This window comes from Myxine glutinosa, chromosome 10, assembly GCF_964187855.1.
Source record: "Myxine glutinosa chromosome 10, kmMyxGlut1.1, whole genome shotgun sequence".
NCBI classification, from domain to species: domain Eukaryota; kingdom Metazoa; phylum Chordata; class Myxini; order Myxiniformes; family Myxinidae; genus Myxine; species Myxine glutinosa.
This window is the reverse complement of record NC_136270.1, coordinates 7,659,539-7,666,235: the sequence shown is the minus strand read 5'-3', so window position 1 is coordinate 7,666,235 and position 6,697 is coordinate 7,659,539.

The following is a 6,697-nucleotide window of genomic DNA, read 5'->3' as shown; positions in this document are numbered from 1 at the left end:
TGCTATTAATCCGTTCCAGCCCCCAAAAAACCACACCAATTTTTTTTGTTACGTGTTTTTAAATAAGAAAAATGTACTTTATAAATAACAAATAATGTATAAACAAGCACGACCTCGTATATACTGTTCATAATAAAAGAGAATGTTGTAGCGACCCATGGGTCCCCCAAGCAAGACCGGCATCAGAATCTCCTTGCTCCAGCCGGTGACGTCACCGGCGGGGATCCCCGGCGCCAGAGTGGCTGGTCACGTGACCGCCAAAGCGTCCCGCGCGTGCGGGTATAATGAGCTACACCTGTGGATCACGTGACCACGAAGCACGCCTCGCTTGAGAGGCGTGGCTTTCGGTTTCGGTTTGGGATTTTGGTTTTGCTTTATAAGGCAGCCCGATAAACGGGCTTTTTAGTTTTCCCGAGTTGGTTTTACGAATAAACATCTTCTCGGACGAGTTTGTGCCTTGCCATCCTTTTATCCGTATTCTGCTGGAGTCCAGACTCCTTCAATGTAAAGAAATAAACTGGTTTTATTAAGTGTTGTGGCGGACACGAAAGCACTGACGTGGTGACATCACCCCGCACACCAAGTGGGGGTGGGCCACGCCGGGGAGAGAGGCGTGGCCTCAGGATATAGACGGGGCGCGCAGCCTTGAGCAGCTTAGTGCTGCAGTTTGAATAAAGACTTGTATGAACCGCGTTGTCCGCTTGCTCCTTGCGTAAGCATTAGCGCGCGCAGCATCGTGCTACAGTGTATTTACCTTGAAGATCAGAAGAAGATGCTGGCGGAGGTGGAGGAGATAACTTTTGCGCTTTTCGCCACACTTTCCTCGCTGTCACTTGCAGGGCGTTTCAATAAAAACCTGTCCAACGAGGTTTGTTTCTTCCTCCCTTTCAAAATGTTTCGAAAATTCTCCATCTCTTCATGGATGGAGGTCCGGAGCTTTGAAATAATCGTAACGCCCTTGGCTGGCGTTATAGCCCGAGCGACGGCTCGTATCTCGGAAAACTCGTAAGTTGGTGCACTCGTAAGTCAAGGTTCCACTGTATGTATATATATATATATATATATATATATAGTTGCGGATATGAGGATTGTATTTTTTTGTATTGTATTGTATTGTAAATTGTTATGAATTATTGCTTTATTCTGAGCCCTCCTTGCTCCAGTCTGTTGTATAAAGGTCAAAGGGCGTTCCGGTAGTTAATTCCATAAAGCATACATTGAAGGACACTATAATACCCCTGTTCAGTAGTTTATTTCCTTATTCTGTGTATGAGGTTAAGGCTTTGTCTTCCATTAAAATGACACTCCATTGCACCAAGTGAAATAGATAGATCCCCTTTCATTCCCATTCCCAAAAACCGCAATTGCCAACTGTTCCCTTCGCGACTCCATTCGCCACGAGGTAGGCTCGGAGAAGAAGGGCGTGTCTCCACCTCGTCATAGAGGGGAGGAGTGAGCCAGCCCCGAACAACCAACCAAGCACGAGGGGTTTGGCCTGAGAGGGCGGAGAGAGAACGCTTGGGGGAGGTTCGCAAAGGGTGAAGGGCGGGGCCTATATAACCCGCCGCGGGACGCTCGCCAAGCAGATGAGTCCAGGAGATGAGCTTTTACTGAGATGAGGAGATGAGTTCTGAGTTCTGCAAAGAGACGAGCTTCAGAGAGAAGTGCGCAAGGAGGGAAGAGAAGCGAGAAGGAAGCCTTTAACACAAGTGCGCGAGAGAAGCGCGGGGAAGCCTTGAGAGAAGTGCATGACGTCACCCTGCTCGCTCCCAGCCTGACGAGGCCCGGTTTGCTGTGCGCCCTGCAAAGCCTTCCAGCTTGTGGTCCGAGCTGAACCTTCCTCCCGGTCCAGCCAATCGTTCCTGCCTCCATTCCCCATTCGCGTGAGTTTGTTCTGTTTGTTCTGTCCTGGGTATTTAATTAAGTTTGTATAAGCTAGTAATTTTCACTGTGTCACCTGCTTTTTTCCATGTTCCCTGTATATAACCGTGACTGCTCCTTTTGCTTGTGTGTGTAAATAATAAATCCCGTTACTCTTCTGTACGTCTTCTTCTTCCTCTTTACATTCGGTCGTTTTAGAGGTTTCCAAATTGAATATCTGTGGCGCGATCTGGCCAACGTTCGGGAATCGGGTGAATCGGGGAAACTGTACGACCGCGGGGCCTCCGCTCGGCAAACACAACATCTTATCCGCGGGCCGTAACAATTGGTGTCAGGAATGTCGGATTCGGACCTGGGACTAAATTTATTTAGCCCAAATTTTGGAACACCAATTGTACTATTGGCGTAACAATTGGTGTCTGGGAGTGAGATACGAGGCCCGAACCAAATTTTTAAAACATCTAGAAAAAATTTGGTCAAAATTTGGAGCGGCCGAAATTTGTTTTGTTTTACAAAACCCGAATTTTGAAATCGCGCCATGGCTGGTCAAGGCGACGGGATGCCGGTGGGAGAGAAAGACGGGGTAGAATCGACCCAGGACCTCGGGGAAATGTATGTGGATGAAAGAGAGGAGGAGAACATTGGCAATGTGGTTGAGGAGGTTTCAGGCGCGCAAAATGGGGCTCTCGCGCACGAGGTTACGGGCGCGCAAAATGGCGCCTCGCACATGGCTACGGCGACCGCGACCGTAGCAGCGCCACCGGTGGATTTGAACCTTTTTATGATGCAAATGAAAGCCCTTATGGACAAGAATAGTGAGCAATTGGGAGACCAAATTGGAGGTTTGAAAAACAGTATGGGGGAAATGAGTGAGCGATTGGAGGGCCAAATGGGGGCAATGAGGGACGGAATGAGGGCCGATAGGGAAGAAATGGCGAGGGACAGAGTCGCATATAAGGTAAGGGAAGCGGAGAGGGACAGAGACTGCAGGTTGGGCGAAAGGGTCCCAGGGGTGCACGACGAGGTAACGCGGGTCGAGAAGCACTGGTTGAAAGCAGCGGAGAAAAGCGCGGGTACAATGACGGGGGTAGAAATCGTGACACGGGGTTTGGAAAAGCCGGCGACCGATGAGGTAGAGGGAATTTTATTAAAGCCAACAGTCGTCGAGGTGAGTAAAGAAAAAGTGGAAGTGGGCATTGAAATTGAAGAGACCGGGGACTTAGAAAACCACTCGCGGCGGGAGGAAAAGATGGAATATGTACAAAGTCCGTGCTCACATCACGGTGCTGTGCTCATTAATCCTTATAAAGATTTGCAGGTGTTGGTGCAGAGAGGAAGAAGAACCCCGAAGGTGAGACGGGCTGCATGTGGTGCCGGGAGATTTTGTAAAAGGGGGTTTGACGACAAGAGAATTGTCGCGCGATTGGGGGTCAATATGGCACCCGGGCGTTGGTGAAGGGTCCGGTGTGAGTGGAAATAGCACGCGAGTGAAAAAAAAGTGTGCATCAAGGGGTGAGCGTGTTACGAAGCGCGAGTGTGATACCGAGTGCGAGCGAGAATGCACGTCGGGGTGTACGGAGTGTGACACAGCGAGTGAGAGCAATACGGAGTGTGCGTCAAGGGGTGAGCGTGTTACGAAGCGCAAATGTGATACCGAGTGCGAGCGGGAATGCACGTCGGGGTGTACGGAGTGTGACACATGGAGTGAGAGCAATACGGAGTGTACGTGCGAGGGTGAGTGACACGGAGAGTAAGGTGGTGGTGGAGCGGGTGTGAGAATGCACGCTTGGAATGGTTGAGGGTGTGCGAGGAAGCACACCTGAGTTGGTCATGGCGCGGGTGTGGGAGAGCCCATGTGAGCGCGTTAGTGGGTGGATGCCAGAGTGCACGCCCATGGTGAGTGGTACGGAGTACGTACCGGGGGAGAGTGCGCAAGACGGCGCGCGAGGTGTGTTAAGGGAGTGTGCGAACGGCGAGTGTGCGCGAGAGGTGTGGTGTGTAACAAGGAGTGCGTCGGTGGAATGGACGGAGTGTATGGGATGCACTGGAGGCGTTGGAACGCCAGGTTTTGTGAGTGTGAAACGGGTCGCGTATGCAAGTGAAGCATCGACATTGAACGGGTTAGCGTTTAGGGCGACGGATAGCCGATGCGAGCACTCGGGGCGCGATGTGCTTTGTTGGATGCGAGGCCCGGCGCGGATCGATGCTGCGTCGCTTCTCTTCGAAGCGTCGTTGCCGATTCGGGCTTGGCCCCGCCCTGCACGGTCGAGTCCGGGCCTTGTCGGGTGAGGCGACCGGTCCGGTTCAAGGGCGAGTGGGAGGAAGCGGAACGGTGCCCCCTCGTGGGGACGGGGTTCCGACCGGGCGAGCCTCAGTCATCGGGCCCGGGACCGCAAGGTACCGAGCCGGGATGATGCGTGGAACCTCGGCCCGAGCATGCCTCCTCCCCAGAGTCGTGAAAGCCGGACGGATTCAACCTGCAGGTGACCAAACCACCCGAAATCATTGCTCGGCTTTACGAAGCCGAGTTTAATGATGTCATGACGCACCGAGGCTAGGATATAGCGGACTGTGATGATGATAATACTGATAGTGATTTGATACGAAATTTAGAATCGTGAGTAGAATTGGCAGTAATTGGAAAATTTTTGATTTGTGGAAATTGGTGAGCAAAATTTATAGTGAGAGATACCCGATGTGGTGGGATGGCAACTCTGCCATCTCTCGCAACGGGGGCAAAGGAGCACTAGATTTATGGGGTTTGGCAGTGAAAACTAGCCCGGGAGGGTTAGGATATAATGTGTAGGGACCTAGAAGATGACCTTAGGTAACGTTAAGATTAGGTAGTGACAATGACACCTGTAGTGGGGACGCAGAGAGGGTAGTGTGGATGATAATGACGTGGTATGTCCTTAGTTTAAAGGGAAGACGGGGAGCACTAAGTTAGCAGGGCAACAGGTAGATTAGATGATGCCGTGTGAGTGTTGGAGGTGTATTCAGAAGTGTATTGTGAAAAGTGTGTGAGGAACAGGTGTGATTGCACAGGTGTGCAACTGAACAGGTGGATGGAGCAGTGTATGAGGGAGTAATGGTGATGTGTGTTGTGTTGACCAAATGGTCCAGGAAGGAAGGAGGGTGCAGGTGGCACCAGGTGTGATTGCACAGGTGTGCAACAACAGGTGTATGGAGAATGGTTGTGTGAAATACATGGAGTGTGGAATAGATGGAGTGTGGAGTATATGGAGTATTGGAATGGATGGTCGTGGAGTGAGTATGGTGGAAACTATGGAGTGGAGTGGATGGTGCGAAGGTGTGAATGGGGGAAGGATGGACCCCCATCACGAATACCCGGGGAGGGTAGTGCAAGTGTTAGGTAGAGGGTACAGGTAAATTGTGGTTGAATATTGGCATCTGTGGTGCGGGTGGAAGAATGGTGATTGGATGGGTGCATTAGTGTGGTGGAAATGGCTGGGCGTGTAGCCTGTTAGTGTGTGTAGTTGGTTTGGGCACTCCACCACTGTGAGGATGTCGGCCAGGTGAGGCCACAGGTGGGCTCTGGGAGCCGATAGAGTTGTTGTGGATGGGGCCCGAGGATCCGGAGGACGGACCCGGATAGCCCAGTGCCAGAGGGCACCGAGGGGTGACAGAGCCAGGAGGGGCCTTCCCCAGTTAGATAGGTTAGGGTGAGGAGCTAGGTAAGCTCAGGTGGCAACTGCAGTGGTGGAGGTGTGCAGGTGGGTAGACCTGCTGGGAGAGCTACACGACCCAGCCCGGAAATTGTGCAAGGGCACCGGGAGATGAATCGGGGGAGTGAGACCCCAAATTGAGAAGCACCACAGTTTGGTCAATGGGAATTGGTTTTTAGAACCCATAGTGTAAGTTGGCCAATGGATTGGCAGGGAAAGACCCCGGGTAGTGTAAAGTGTGTTAATGTCATTTAGAAAGTAGTTAGGATGAAAATCTCCTTGCACCATCTACATCCACTCACCTGAGGTGACGTAACTCCACACCATGCCATGTTTTATTATTTTTATTTTGATGCAAATGTTTGGATTGCGAGACGCATCATGACGTGGGTGTGACATTGTGCTTGATGTTCCATCTCTTCCTCCTTATGAGGATTGATGATGAATTGGGTGAGGGCAAATTTTGGCTAGAGGGATTGTGGAGACGAATTTGGTATAGGGGAAATATGGGGAAGACGTGACAGTAGCGACGAATTTGTAAGGTGTAGATTTTGTACATATGGGGTAAGGGCAAGGGTAGTGTAGGTGACAGGGGGGGTGACGTACGGTAGGGACGAGCTTTCTCACTTCGCTCTCCATACGCACTTCACCTTGCATTGCCTTATTGATGTGTACCCTTGTGACCTTACCCCTCGCTCATCTGTCTGTTCCCCCCTTTGTCTCCCACATGAGGACCTGAGCGCCACTAGGCGCCGAGGGGAGCGTGCGTGAGTCCGCCATTGTGCGCCCGGAACCCCCAGAACCCGCTGTCTGCATCGATGCACCACATTATGGACCACATGTCTGTGGCTGAGCACCACTGATGGACCCCATGGGTTGGGGCATGGCCCCTCTGCTGGAACCGGCCATGAAGGCCCGAAATCTTGCTGGCGGACCTTGGCCACAGGGCACCGATGCCCCACAGGTGAACCATACATAGTCGGCCCCTGTGGGCCATAAATAAATACAAATGGACACGTTGGGTGCAAGTTTTAATACAAATAGGCCGCCAGCAAAAGAAAATGACAACATCTGGAAGAAAGCAAATAGCCAGCAGAGGGAGCCGAAGAGCAAGAGACCACCTGCAGGGT